Source organism: Protopterus annectens, chromosome 3.part1 (assembly GCF_019279795.1).
Source record: "Protopterus annectens isolate FY-2018-M chromosome 3.part1, PAN1.0, whole genome shotgun sequence".
Taxonomy (NCBI): domain Eukaryota; kingdom Metazoa; phylum Chordata; order Ceratodontiformes; family Protopteridae; genus Protopterus; species Protopterus annectens.
In genome coordinates, this window is record NC_056732.1 from 1,039,693,169 (window position 1) to 1,039,708,891 (window position 15,723).

The 15,723-nt window shown below is 38.7% G+C and overlaps 1 protein-coding gene across 1 annotated transcript in view; it reads right to left on the reverse strand.

Annotated features, from left to right (window-relative positions):
- CEP76 (centrosomal protein 76) overlaps window positions 1-15,723 on the reverse strand; it is a 1,583,298-nt gene that overhangs the window by 991,701 nt on the left and 575,874 nt on the right. The gene's annotated exons all lie outside the window — the stretch shown is intronic.

Below are 15,723 nucleotides of genomic sequence, written 5' to 3' on the forward strand. Positions count from 1 at the left end.
ATTTTAGCACTTTTCCCCATTGTGCTGGTTCATTTTTTGGTTCTATGGTTACTTTGGTTTGAACCGTGCACTCAGTCTTTCGTGCGTGGAATTTGGTTTAGTCCGACAACATTCTCTCACATGCTGGGGACGCCTGGGTGAAATGGCAGTTGATTCTGTGGCTTGATGCATATCCTGGATTATTCGCGTGTTTGCATTTCAACTTTGGGATCTTTTTTTTGCGTTATTTCACAGTTTGGGACTAATTCAGAAATTTTCTTGGTGGACATTAGTGCTTATTGGATATTTACTTATTGGACATTTATTTGCGCTCACTTTCAGGTTGATTTCAACAGGCCTACCTTCTAGAACGCCATTTTCAACTCGTGGCGCTGGGATATAACATCTCTTCAAATGTGCCTAATGTGAGCGACAAAACTGAAAGCAACGATTGGAAATACAGTGGTCTAACAGGTACTGTTGATGGATGGTTAATATTTGGGGATCCGCATGTATTTTTATGGTTAGGATACAATAACTGTTATGATTAACATATAATGGTGGCTTGTTTATATTAAGCGCCACTTTGGGGATCCTTAAGATATACTTTTTCCTCCATTAACTAACTGTTTGATATTTTGGAAGCAGACGCATATGGTCTACAGTTTTTGGGCACCATCTAGAAAGCTGAACTTGAACTAGGAACTTTTATTTCGTTTGAACAAGGTTTACAGCTTTTGGGCACCATCTAGAAGATCAAATTCAACTAGGAACTTTTTGCTTTGGACTTATGGTTCACCCCTGTGGAATTATTGCTATCTCTACGGCGTGGATAGATGGTCTTTGTTGACTGTTGCTTAACCCTTTTTTTCATCACATGTATTATGTAATTTTGATATATCAATATAGCTGTGAGTTGTGATTTGTATAATATTGATATACACATGTTCTGAAATGCACAATATAATATGTAGCATAAAGTATACCATTTAAACAGTTTTGGTTTGTTCCACTGAAATTTTCGGCTGCTCCTTTATTATAAGGGATTTTGATCCAGTTTCTAACAACAAATTAGATCTAACCAAGGCTTCTACCATTTTTTCACCTTTGTAAATTTTCTCAAGGGAACACTTGGGCTAGCTATTTATATTTATATTTATATGCTTCAATTTGAACTATAAAAAGCATTCCAACCAGTGGGTTCATTTTATGCAGGACTTCTGACACAATCTTGACAATTTTGTATATATATATATATATATATATATATATATATAGATATATATATATATATATATATATATATATGCATATTTAATAAGTTATTTGAAATTTTTTGACCAAATCACATATGTAAACTTGTTTGGAACTAATACCTATGTTCACATTATCTATATTTAGACCACATTGTGTACAATAGGGCCCACTTATCGTTTTTTAAAAGATTTTTTTGTTTATATTTCAGTTACAATTATCCATTTATTTAAATACTACCAGGATTGGCATATTTGATGTATACCAACATTGGACAAGTTTGTTCTTTTAAATAGACTTGTCTTTTATGGTATAAGATACTGGTTGAGACGTAGGTTGGCCAGCAGCCTTTATTTTTACAAAGGTTGGTTGAGACGAAGGTCTGCCAATAGCATTATACAAGTGACACATCAATATATACAGGAAATTCATCCATAGTATAGTAGTGGAGACGAAGGTCGACTGCTTACAATACAATGCTGTTAAAGTGAGTACTTACAACTCTTTTTTTCCAATTCTGGTTCTGAATATTATCATAGATAGGTGGACCTTTTTTGTTACACTTCATAAACTTAATAAGACGTACAGGTTATATCCTGGTATGCACATGTGTTTTGGTCTTTCATGACAGTCGACTTTCTATTTAGTTGGCAAGTCATATATATATAATAACACCTGTTACACACACACACACACACACACACACACACACACACACATATATATATATATATATATATATATATATATATATATATATATATATATATATACATACACACAATTTTTTGGTCCATTTTGTGCTAGATTTACTTGCAGAAATGAACAGCGCTGTGGATTTAAAAGGCATCTTACAAGGGTTATCGGCAGACAAAGATAATCTGGAAGCTTTTGGCCTTAATTTAGCTGGCCCTAGTGATTCTAATATTAACAATGGAGATGCCAAATATTGCTGTGGTACACTGTTTCAAAAGATAACCAGAAATATGAAAACGCTAAGAGCCAACATCTGGCATTTGAAGCTATTCAAGGCATACAAATTGAAAAATATCACACCCCTGGGACTAAGGATTCGTATCCAACCCCTAGTGAGTCTGACTGACTCCCAACTTTCCAAAGATTGGGCAGATGCCCAACATCAAGCTTCCATGCTATTTGTTGATATTTTGATCTCTTATTATGAGCGCATAATTGAATCACAGATTGTTGAGATCCATAACAATTGTCTTGAGGCTAATATTTTTGAGTCAGAGGATTTTTATAACAATTATTTAGCAAATTTGGCTAAAGATCTAGCAACACTTGAACAGCAACTAATCAAAAAGAAAACATATAAATTTCAGCGGGATATTACTGATTACGAAAAGGGGAAACCATTTGTCACAAAGAAAAATGTTAGATTTTTCAATTCTAATAATAAAACCAGCAGTAGGAGAAAAAGACCGAGGTCTATTTTAAGAAAGAATAATCAAACAACAAGTGGCACTTCTCCACATCTTCGGCCACAGACTATGATTGCCCTTCCAACCAGACGTCCCTAATGGCTAAGAGGAAACCATCAGACCCTTTAGACCCAGAACACGCAGAGGTGGTAGAAAACACAAAAACAGGCACACAGAGTTTACAACTGCTACTACAGAAAATTGTGAGCTAATAAACAATGTGCACAATATATCCTCTTTTGAATTGCCATCTGTTCACAATAAATTGTTAAACAAGGGTCTCAACTTTGTACCGATTTCATTTGTTCCTGAACACACATTGGTTAATTAAATAAATGACTTTTGTAGATTGATTAACCTCAAAATATTTTTTTCAGATGGTGACAACTCTCAAAGATCCACTGGGTTTAAATTTGGTAAATCTGATTTTCAACCACCAATGGACAAACATGTAGCCATATTCAAAGAATGTGTCATTAAAGGTCTACACTTTTCTCTAGGCTACCAACCTGTTAAACACAATCTAACCTTGAAAGAACAACAAGTGCTACAGGAACTTCGTTCCAATCATGATATAGTGATTACACCAGCTAAGGGAGGGGGCATTGTAATTATGGATTACTCTATGTACCAAGCCAAAGCCCACAAACAATTGTCTGATGCCCGGTTCTATATCAACATGGTCCTTGATCCAACACCTAACTTTAAAACACATATTGATTCTTTTTTGGATTTAGCTACACAGGAGGGGATTATTGATAAACAAACATGTAAACAACTAAAAGTTGTTGAACCAATTGCTCAATACCTATACTTGCTTCCCAAGATTCATAAACATCCTACTAATCCCCCCGGTAGGCCGATTGTTTCTGGGAGAGGTTCCCTCACGGAACCCTTATCGGCCTTTCTTACATACTATCTTAAACCTCTATTACCTATGGTGAGATTGAGGTTACAGGACACTACAGAATTTCTAAATATAATTCAGGATACGCAACTGGAATCAGATTGGTGGCTATGCACATTGGATGTCTCTTCCCTCTTTACCAGCATCCCACATGATGCAGGTATATCAGCCATTTCTTATTGGTTAGACAGATCTCAATTGTACACCACGGGTTTTAACAATTTCCTCGTCAAACTAACAGAATATGTGTTAACTAAGAACATTTTCTATTTTGAGGGACAGGCTTATTGGCAGGTCAGAGGTACTGCTATGGGAGCATCCTTTGCTCCCATATATGCAGACTTATTTATGGGATTCTTTGAACAACAATTTATATATGATTCTTGCAACAATCACTACATGGAACATTTAGACATCTGGAGAAGATACTTGGATGATTGTTGGATGGTGTGACGGGGTGATAGTATATGAGTACAGGATTTTGTAAAATATTTGAACAACAATCCATGGGACATTCAGTTTACTTTAAACCTACGATACCAAGAAATGGTATTCTTGGATGTGATAGTTTCTCGACAAGCTGACCACACTTTGGCAACCAGGGTACAGAGGAAATTTCCACCATACAATACACTCTTACATGCATCTAGCTATCATCCCCACCACATCATCAACAACATCCCTAAATCCCAATTTTTACGGATGAAACGTATTTGTTCGTCCGAAGAAAACCATTCAGAATGTGTACAGGACCTGTCTAGTAGACTCATAAGTAGAGGCTATCAGACACATTGCATTACTCAAACTATTAATCAGATCAAAGATGTACCCCGATCTACATTACTACAATATAAACACTCACAAGATGAAGATAAACCTACTATATCTCAGCCCATTAGATTTGTCACTACATTTGGCAGCAACACATCCTTGTTCAGAGATATTATCAATAACCATTGGGATATTTTGAAGGCCCATGAACATTTGAATGAAATATTACCTGACAAATGTGCTTTTTCATACCGCAGGGGCAGAACGATTCAGTCTCATTTCACACACTATAAAAGATATAAGCCATCTACATCAATTCAAACCACCTTATTTGGTGACCCTTTGATAGGATGTTTTCCCTGCAATCACTGTAGTGCTTGTAGACATATTTCTAAGACCAAAGAATTTTCTAGCAGTAATACCCCTAAGGTATACCAGATCAGAATTTTAAGCAACTGCAGTACAGATTGGGTGATTTATCTGGCCACTTATACATGTTCCTCCTTCTACGTGGGCCAAACATCCAGACCACTGAGACATAGGATAAGTGAACATCTCAGCGCCATTAGAAATCAAAAAATTTCCAATGCTTTATATAAACATACCATAACTCACCAAACTGTGCAGTTCAAATTTGTGATTATTGACAAAATTGTTTTGCACAGAAACTTTAAAGCAGGCTGGCATGACAAATTAAATAATATGGAATCCTCATGGATTACCAGGTTAGGGGCTCTTTTCAAACCTGGCTTAAATGAAATGGAGTAGTTTTTGTCAGCTTCTTTTTTCATGCATCTTTATATTTGTTAAGATTGATGTTATTCTTTCAAGATCAAGACAAGCTTAGAGTTTTATGAATTAATTCCTAACAAGTGAGAAAAGTTTTTTGGTGTGTATATATACACCTTTAAATTATTTGGTATATAAGCGTTTACTAGGATGTGCTGTTAACATACTACTTTTCCTTTATGCACTGAAGAAGGCTAAAGATAGCCGAAACCGGTTTGCAATACATGGTTTACATGGATTAAACTTTGCCACGAATAAATAATATTTTAGCACTTTTCCCCATTGGGCTGGTTCGTTTTTTGGTTCTATGGTTACTTTGGTTTGAACCGTACACTCAGTTTTTCGTGCGTGGAATTTGGTTTGGTCTGGCATACCATTTGCCCTTGGCAGGGTGTGAAGGTGGAACCTGTAACCTTGTGCCAGTTTTGAGAAAAAAGTGGAAACTACTTACTATGGACAATGAATTATTGAAAATAGTCGGAGAAAGACCAAGTTTTAGGTATAATAATTGTTATAATTTGAAAAGATTATTGTGTAGAGAGAATGTCAAGATTAAATCTTTGGATATTAGAGCAAGTCTCAGGCAGGGAACCTTTCCCTGTAAGAAATGCTGTATCTGCAAGTATATTTCAACTGAGCAGAATTTTGAACGCACTGAGCTAGGTTTGCTATTTGAACCCAATTTTTATGCAACATGTGACACAGTGAATGTCATTTACTTGGCTAATTGTGACAGCTGTGAGGCTTACTATGTGGGAATGACCACACGTAGACTCAAAGATCGAGTCTATAATCATGTCTATGACATAAGAAAAGCTAATATTAGTAATGCCTTAGCCAAACATTGTCAAATACATCCGACTCATGTCTTCAAGTTTAGAGTACTACAGATACAATATCCGAACAGGAGAGAAGGTGACTCCCTAGGGACTCTTGAATTAAATGAGTTGAAGTGGATTTTAATCCTTAGAGCCCATATAGAACCAGGGCTAAATACGGCTGTTAATATAAGGCCTGCACTTTTATAATTTCCATCTTTCCTGGTTCTTTACCTTCTTTCCATCTCTTTTTCCTTACCTTTTATTCCATACCTTTTCTCCCCATTTCCTCCTCCCTCCCCTTTTCCTCTCCTTTTTCCCTTTTCCTCTCCCCTTCCCCCCTTCTCTCTTCCCTCTTTCCTCTTTCCCTCCCCCCCCTCCCCTCCCCACCTCCTCTTTCCCTTCCCCTTCCTTCCCTTCCTCTTTTGTTCCTTCTTACTTTTACCTTGGTTGTTATGGAGTCTACATCAACATATATATTACCTTTTGACACTCTTTAGAATGTTAGATTATTTCCTTTTTGGTTTAGGATAATGTCTTATCACATTAAATGCATTTGTAAATAGTGTAAGAGGATAGCATGTTTATAGGAATGGGGGTTTTTGCTATAATGGAAGTTTTAAGTATAGGTATTTTTGTCATATTTTTATATCTTGCCTATATGTACTATGTATAATGAACTTGTATGGTTGTAAATGGTGCTAATGTTTTTTACTTTGCCTTATATGGGTATGGTTTCCTGTCTAATTAATTACCATACATAATTATCAATTTATTGTTTAATTGTCTTGTTGAGTGGATAGTTTATTGTATATAAGGATAGGGACTAACCCTTTTTACTTGTAACCTGATGAAGCGCACGATTTATGTGCGTGAAAGCGCTTGTTCTTTTATTAATTAAACAGAATTTGATTGATTTTAATATCGTGGTGGTTCCAGTGTTTTTCAGCTTTTTCTGTTACTTATTTTCCACTGGGAACTCTTTGGATGGTCGTACTAGGTTTGGTGCTGATAGTCGTTTTACTTCTCTTTGTATTTCTAGTCGATCAACACACGATGGAGATGCCGAACATAGAGTTGGATTATAACCCTGGTAATACAGGGAGTACGGAGAATTGGAATGATATATTTTACCAACAGGAGAATTCCCTCCTGAATTTTGCTGCTCAAGGAACTTCTTCATCCTCTTTGATATCGGAAACTGACAACATGCAAGAATTCTATGGTCAACTGAGAGCACTAGAGAACAATCTCTATAAACTATATCGGCTGATTTGGCAGAGGAAGCGCCTTGAGGCGTGCCTCCACTTTAAGGTCATCCCACGAGGCATGCGCGTCCTCTGCATGCCGAGTTATGGAGATGCACATCCAGAACTGTTGCGGAGGTGGCAGTTGTTAAACATAGAGCTTGGGAACAATTATATCCGTTTACTTATCGACTACTTTAAACCCTTGGAAGAAGAACTTATCAGTAAAGTGGAAGGTGAGCACAAGAATATCACTCTATTGTATAAAAGTGACTTTTGTATGTTGAGACTAAATAACATGCTGAGACAACTTATGCTCTATAGTAATAAACTAGAGCAACTTAAGTTAAGAAAACTTAAACGAGACTGTAACGATTTTCAGCTCGGTCGCATTTTTATGTGGCCGAGGTTAAATGAATTGGCTGTTACGGAAGAAAATGGTGAGCGGATGACTGATATTCAATCTAGTACACCTAGTACGACCATATTGTCTGAAAAACTGACTGATGTTCCACTTAGTAATGATCCTATTCTAACTAACATGGCAGGGGATGTTGCTTCATCTGCTTCTACTATCCCCTGTAACCAGCAAGGCCTTAAAGGGATGGTGACTACAGGTGCGAGACCTAAGAATAATGGACAGACTGTGAGTTTGACCCCTGGGGTAGTAGCTGCTCTAAATTTTCCACTACCCTACAAGAGTCGGGCGCAGGAGCGCTCAACAAGCAGAGGGAGGGGAAAACGCAAGTTATCGGGCGAGAATCGCGAGTCAAGGAGAAAGAAGAACTAAACACTTTGTTTTTTAACTTGTCATCTAAAGAGTTTTCAGATATTGAACGTGCTGTTTTAAACAGAGGCCTCTCTTTTATACCCTCCCGAGGGAGTAGTCTACCTGACACTTTGATTATGTTACGTAAATTTACTAGGAAGGTAGCTCTCAAATGTTTGTTTAAAGCCTCAGGTGAAGATAACATATCTTATGACACGACAGTGTTGAAAAGAAAAAGTACTTTTGTGCCGCATTTGCCTAGCTACATTGATTGTTTTCAGAGAGCCTGTGAACATGATTTATACCTTTTTTATAAGGGAGGATCACATAAGCGTTTGTTTGTTAACTTGAATGCAGCACAGAAGCAGGCATTAGAGTCTTTGAGTAATGATGTGAATTTGGTCTTCAGACCTGCTGATAAAGGGGGGGGGAATAGTAGCTATGGACACCATTTTTTACAATGATTTGATGGCTGATATGTTAAAGGATGACCTAGCCTATTCGGAAATAAATAAAGCTGAGGTGAGCTCTATAGTAAGAAATGTGCACGATACGTTCTATGATCTTCTGATGACGAGATGTATTGATAAAGGTCTATATGACTATTTAATGATAGAAGCACCTTTAATTCCTCTTATTAAGGGTCTTCCCAAGATACATAAAGGGGTAGTTCCTCCGCCCCTACGACCTATTGTATCTGGGAAGCTATGGGTTACCGAACATGCGTCCCATTATGTGCAGTCGAGGTTAGGTCCCCTGATAGGTCTTATTCCCACTATTTTAAAGAATTCCTTTGAATTATTGAAGGATTTGAAAAATGCTGCTTTGCTTGATAGTTTAAGATCAGATACCCTGATGGTTACACTGGATATAAAAAATCTTTTTACTAGCATTCCAAACGAGTTTGGAGTGGATGCAGTTAGAGATTGTCTAGTTGAATTGAGTGATCTAGACAATACAGACCAGCTGACTATCTGTTCTCTCTTAGATCTAATCCTGAATAATAATGTCTTCTTATTCCAAGATAGGATGTTTAGGCAAACATGGGGGGTGGCAATGGGCACCCCTGTGCCAATGCCTATGCCAGTCTGGCTGTATATGTATGGGAGAAGACATATATTTTCAATGATTTGAGATTTAGAGCTAATGTTACCCTATACAGACGTTTTGTCGATGACATCCTTCTCTTTTGGAATGGAGGCATCGAATCCTTGAATGAATTTGTGGATTACATGAGTTCGACTACGACTTTTTTGGATTTCACTCATGAATATTAATTTACTGAGGTGAATTATCTTGATATCACCATTTATAAGAGTGCTTTGAATGAAATTACTACCTCCCTATATAGGAAACCATGTTGGAGGAATGGCATACTCCACTATGGAAGTATGCATCCTAGGTATGTTTTCCCCAACGTGGTTAAAAATCAAATGTCGAGAATAAAGAAACTCTGTAACATTGATAGTGACAAGGAGTGGCTCCTGGATTTTCAGGCCAAATGTTTTTTAGATAGGGGATATCCCTCCCAGTTGGTGCTAGAATATAGAAATGATAACATCTTGAATGATGAAAGATCCTCCAAGAGTGGGGTCTCAAATGGACATGTAACCTATGATGTTAGGTCTAAAGCTGGGAGCAAGGTTCATTTTGATATTAAATATACAAGTGACATAGGGTATGTTAGAGATATCATCTCTAGAAATTGGAAACTACTTACTATGGACAATGAATTATTGAAAATAGTCGGAGAAAGACCAAGTTTTAGGTATAATAATTGTTATAATTTGAAAAGATTATTGTGTAGAGAGAATGTCAAGATTAAATCTTTGGATATTAGAGCAAGTCTCAGGCAGGGAACCTTTCCCTGTAAGAAATGCTGTATCTGCAAGTATATTTCAACTGAGCAGAATTTTGAACGCACTGAGCTAGGTTTGCTATTTGAACCCAATTTTTATGCAACATGTGACACAGTGAATGTCATTTACTTGGCTAATTGTGACAGCTGTGAGGCTTACTATGTGGGAATGACCACACGTAGACTCAAAGATCGAGTCTATAATCATGTCTATGACATAAGAAAAGCTAATATTAGTAATGCCTTAGCCAAACATTGTCAAATACATCCGACTCATGTCTTCAAGTTTAGAGTACTACAGATACAATATCCGAACAGGAGAGAAGGTGACTCCCTAGGGACTCTTGAATTAAATGAGTTGAAGTGAATTTTAATCCTTAGAGCCCATAAAGAACCAGGGCTAAATACGGCTGTTAATATAAGGCCTGCACTTTTATAATTTCCATCTTTCCTGGTTCTTTACCTTCTTTCCATCTCTTTTTCCTTACCTTTTATTCCATACCTTTTCTTCCCCCTCCCCATTTCCCCCCTCCCTCCCCTCCCCCTTTTCCTCTCCTTTTTCCCTTTTCCTCTCCCCCTTCCCCCCCCTTCCCCCTTCTCTCCTTCCTCTTTCCTCCCTTCCCTCCGCCCCTCCCTCCCCCCCTCCTCCCCTTCCTCTTTTGTTCCTTCTTACTTTTACCTTGGTTGTTATGGAGTCTACATCAACATATATATTACCTTTTGACACTCTTTAGAATGTTAGATTATTTCCTTTTTGGTTTAGGATAATGTCTTATCACATTAAATGCATTTGTAAATAGTGTAAGAGGATAGCATGTTTATAGGAATGGGGGTTTTTGCTATAATGGAAGTTTTAAGTATAGGTATTTTTGTCATATTTTTATATCTTGCCTATATGTACTATGTATAATGAACTTGTAAGGTTGTAAATGGTGCTAATGTTTTTTACTTTGCCTTATATGGGTATGGTTTCCTGTCTAATTAATTACCATACATAATTATCAATTTATTGTTTAATTGTCTTGTTGAGTGGATAGTTTATTGTATATAAGGATAGGGACTAACCCTTTTTACTTGTAACCTGATGAAGCGCACGATTTATGTGCGTGAAAGCGCTTGTTCTTTTATTAATTAAACAGAATTTGATTGATTTTAATATCGTGGTGGTTCCAGTGTTTTTCAGCTTCTTTTACTTTGGTTTGAACCGTACACTCAGTTTTTCGTGCGTGGAATTTGGTTTGGTCTGGCATACCATTTGCCCTTGGCAGGGTGTGAAGGTGGAACCTGTAACCTTGTGCCAGTTTTGAGAAAAAAGTGCTAGTTTTCCCCCTAAATGAGCTGCCAGTAGATAAGTGCTTGGTGCTAGCAGGGGGAAGTCATTGGGACTGCTTTCTGTATGGTTGTGACTTGTCTTCTCCGCTTTTGGAGGTAGAAGCACCCCATTGTTTAGACCTGTATAAGCCTTGGGGCTGGGATCTGCCTCTAGGGCGTCTGTATCTGCCTCTTTGTGGCCTGTCTGACACTGGAAAGGACCAATTCTTTGTAGCCCAGTGTCTGCTAAATCTTGGAGGCTGTACCTGTAAGAAATCTTTGACTGTCTGCATAGATTTTGCTTTGTCCTCCATTTTCTTCAACACTTCTTCTGCTTTAACACCAAACAAGGTATCATGCTGTAATGGAGCATCTAATAATTTTGCTTTAACATGATCAGGCAGATTCTGTTCCTTTAACCAAGCATGCCTCCTAATGACAGAACCCGTAACAGCGGCTCTGCAGGAAGCCTCCGAAGAATCAAAACCACATTGTAAAGTATGCTTTCCAACTTGTTCAGCTGCATGCAATAAACCCTGCATTTCTTTATTTTCTGCACATTCAGAATTTGTCAACATTTTCTGTTTAAGCAGTGACATTATGTATTACTGATATTTAAGCATATGAAACTGACAATTTAAAGCCCTTACAACCAAGGTAGCAGAAGTGTAAATCTTTTTTCCCCATCTGTCCAGTGCCCTGGAATCTCTGTCAGAGGGGGTAGGGTTTTTTGCAGTGGAAGCCTTGACCCCCTTGGGACACTGAGAGATTGTTTCTGGGTCAGCAGCAGAGTTTTTAAAAATAAATTTGTGGGAGTCTGGAACCCTGTAGTATCTGTCTGGTTTAACTGGTGCTGGAGGTAAGGAGTCAGGAGTCAGACTGGACTCTGAAAATACATCATCTACAATGTCTAGCACAGGTGGAATAGCAAGGGGCCTGTGCTGAGGCAGTAAAAGAAAGTCTCTGAGCCTTTTCTTAGATTCTGAATAATCTTGGCTCTCCCAGTGGAAATGCTCCCTCATCGTATGCAGTGTTTCTCCAAAAGAATAATCCTCAGGAGGAGAAGCTGAGGGGACAGATTCTTCAGAATCAGAATCCTCATAAGGAGGAAGAGAGTATTGCTGATCAGAAGACGAATCAGATGAAATGGAAATCTGGTCTGAAGACTCATATTCTATCTCTTGCCTAGGCCTCTTTGTCAGGAGGGGGATGAGAACCTCTGATCAAAGTAATCAGGTCTTAGGCCATTTTGAGCATCTGTTTTTTTAGGTATGGGAGGCCTGTCCTTGGGGCTGTTGTACTTGTTTCTTTGTCTTTAAAGCTGCTTTAGTCTTTGCCTTTGAAGCTGAAGTCGTTTTAACATATAATTGTGTAGGCCTGAAAACGCCCTCAGAAGCCGATGCCTGCTCAGCGGCTCCGGACCCATATGAGGGAATGGTTTCCGAAGGTCCAATACCTTGAGTTTCTGTAGGCCTGGTTGACGCCACGTGGGAGTCGGTATCGGCCTGCGACTCTAAAGTAGCGGTCGTCAGGGGCTGTGAAAGTGCCTCACTGAGAACCTGTGAATCAGCAACTGGCCTAGAAGAAGCCTCGTCATCAGTTTTGGACCTCGGATGCCTGTCCTTTTCTTTTTCTTTGCATTTTTTATAAACTCCGGTAGTCGGCTGTTCCAATGGCATTATATAATTAAATCTTCTGCCAAAGTAATGAAATGCAAAATCGTACCAACGCTTAATAGTGCGTTGGTTAAATCTAGCACAAAACCGACAACTAGCAACGGCGTGGTCAGGGCTTAGGCAAGGAATACAGTAAGAATGAAAATCCTTATGAGGTATTTGCTTCCCACAAGAAATACAATTATTAACTTTTTCTGACATCGGTCTGGAGCAAGAAAAAAGTTTCCCCAATGGGGTACTTAGCTTTTAATAAAGACTTCGGATCTGAAATTCGAACTTGAAAATCTCAGGAGTCGGCCGACTGGCACTTGCGAACTGCTTTTGCTTCGGGCACCGCGCAGCAAGAAAGACTGAAGAAAATGGCGTTGGCTGCATGTTTTACACCCCTGGCGCTCTGACGTAAGGAAGGAGGTGACAGAACCCGACGCTGGACCTAGACTTTGGAATTCAGGCCGACTGCGGGTAGCCTGCCAGCAGGATAACCCAATTGTAATGACTGCAACAGTGAAACACCAACATCTTTATTTTCCACACAGTCAGAAAATAACATCATTTTCTGTTTAAGCAGTCCCATAATATGCTGTTGATATTTAAGCATATGAAATTGACAGTTTAAAGCCCTGATTGCCAAGGCTGCAGAAGTGTAAACCTTCTTACCCCATCTATCCAGCACCATGGAATCTCTATCAGAAGGGGTAGGATTTTTAGCAGTAGAGGCCTTAATGCCCTTGGGACCCTGAGAAATGGTTTCAGGATCTGCAATAGGAATTTTGAAAAGGAATTTGTGAGAGTCCGGAACCCTATAGTATCTGTCTGGCTTACAAGGAGCTGGAGGAAGAGAATCAGGAGCCATACTAGAATCTGAAAAAACATCATCAACAATGTCAAGAACAGGAGGTATAGCCAAAGGCCTATGCTGTGGAAGAAGAAGAAAATCTCCAAGTCTCTTTTTAGATTCAGAGAAATCCTGACTTTCCCAGTGGAAATGTTCCCTTAAAGTATGTAAAGTTTCCCCAAAAGAAAAATCCTCAGGGGGAGAAGCAGAAGGAATGGAATCTTCTGCATCAGAGTCCTCATAAGTAGGTATAGACAAATCTTGTTCATTAGAAGAGTCAGAAAAAACAGAATCCTGTTCAGAAGATTCATAATCAATGTCTTGCCTAGGCCTCTTAGAAGGAGGGGGTTTGTCTACCCCTGATCAGAGAAATAAAATCTTCAACCATTTTGATCCTTTGTTTTTTAGGCATAGAGGCCTGCACATGTGGCCCAGACGTCGGTTTTTTAGACATAGATTTAGATTTTGGCCTTAATTTTGAAGATGGCGTCGGTCTAATATACAAATCTGTAGGCCTGAAAACACTCTCAGAAGCCGATGCCTGCACAGCGGCTCCGGACCCATCTAAGGTAGAGACATCCGTGGGTTCCATAATTGAAGCATCTCGCTGCATACCGGACTCCGAATGGGTCTCAGTAGAGGCCTGCGAATCAGAAGTAGTGGGTATCAGGGGCTGCGAAAGTGCCTCACTGAGTACCGGCGAACTGGCAACTGGCTTAGGAAAAGCGCCGTCATGGGTTTTGGACCTTGACAGTCTGTCTCTGTCTTTTTCTTTGCGTTTTTTAGGTATTCCGGTAGTATAACCGACATTTCTGGATAATTAAGTCATGAGCCAAAATATTTAGAAGCAAAAATATCCCAACGTTTAAATAGTGCTTTGATTAAATTTAGCACAAAACCGACAGCAAGGTATGTTGTGGTCAGGGCCTAGGCAAGGATTACAGTACAAATAAAAATCCTTGTGAGGTATTTGCTTCCCACAAGTAATGCAATTATTAACTTTTACTGACATCAGTAAGGAGCAAGAAAAAGTTTCCCCAATGGGGTACTTAGCTTTTAGTTGAAGACTTTGGTTCTGAAAATTGAAAATGAAAATTTCAGGAGTCGGCCGACTGGCACTTGAGAACGGCTTCTGCTTCGGGCACCGCACGGCAAGAAAGACTGATGTAATGGCATCGGCTGCATGTTTTATACCCCTGACGACCTGACATCATGGAAGAAGGGACAGTAACCGATGCAGGACCCAAGACTTTGTTAATCAGGCCGACTGAGGGCAACCTGCCAGCAGATTACCCAAATGTAATGATTGCAACAGTGAAACACGAAGTACATCAGCTGGTTATAAGTCTGCTGATAAAAGTCTTAAAGCCAGACATAAGAGCATGAACTATGAATCCAGAAAATGTGATCCTATAAGAAGCCTTGGGGATTACCTATGGCAGAACACATCCAATCTGAGTTTGTGCTTCACCAAATCCTCCAAGATGACAGTCACAACTCTATCCACAAAGTCAGCTACACGTCTACAACCATAGCCGTTAAATTTGTTCACTATTATTTACAGTACAAAAATTCCACTGCACATTCACTTCATTGTATCCACTGGTAACAAAATGTGTCTAATTAGTGGTACCTAAGTATATTATTTTAATGCTCTAGAAATAATTCATAAAAACACTGCTCCACATTAAGGAGGCTGAATACAAATTAACATTTATCAAACTATGAACAAAAGCTGAAATTAATCACAGTTCTCTTGGGTGACAGCAAGTTCTATTTTTATAATAAAATGTTTTAGCTACAGAATTACAATTTATGACCTTTGAGAGGTACAGGTTACTTCCAATTCACATATAACACAAAGTAGGCAGTGGAAATGGCATACACAAAACAGTCCCAGAAAACACTGTCAAGGTGAGGGTTCATACGAACAATACCAGTAAGAAAAGCCACATGGTGAATGAGTTACAAAGAAAACAAATAAAAGGAGGGGCAGCACTGCTGCCATGATTACAAGGTGTCCATCCATGATGATGACAGCATCTGGGGTTTTGCTAGAACTTTACG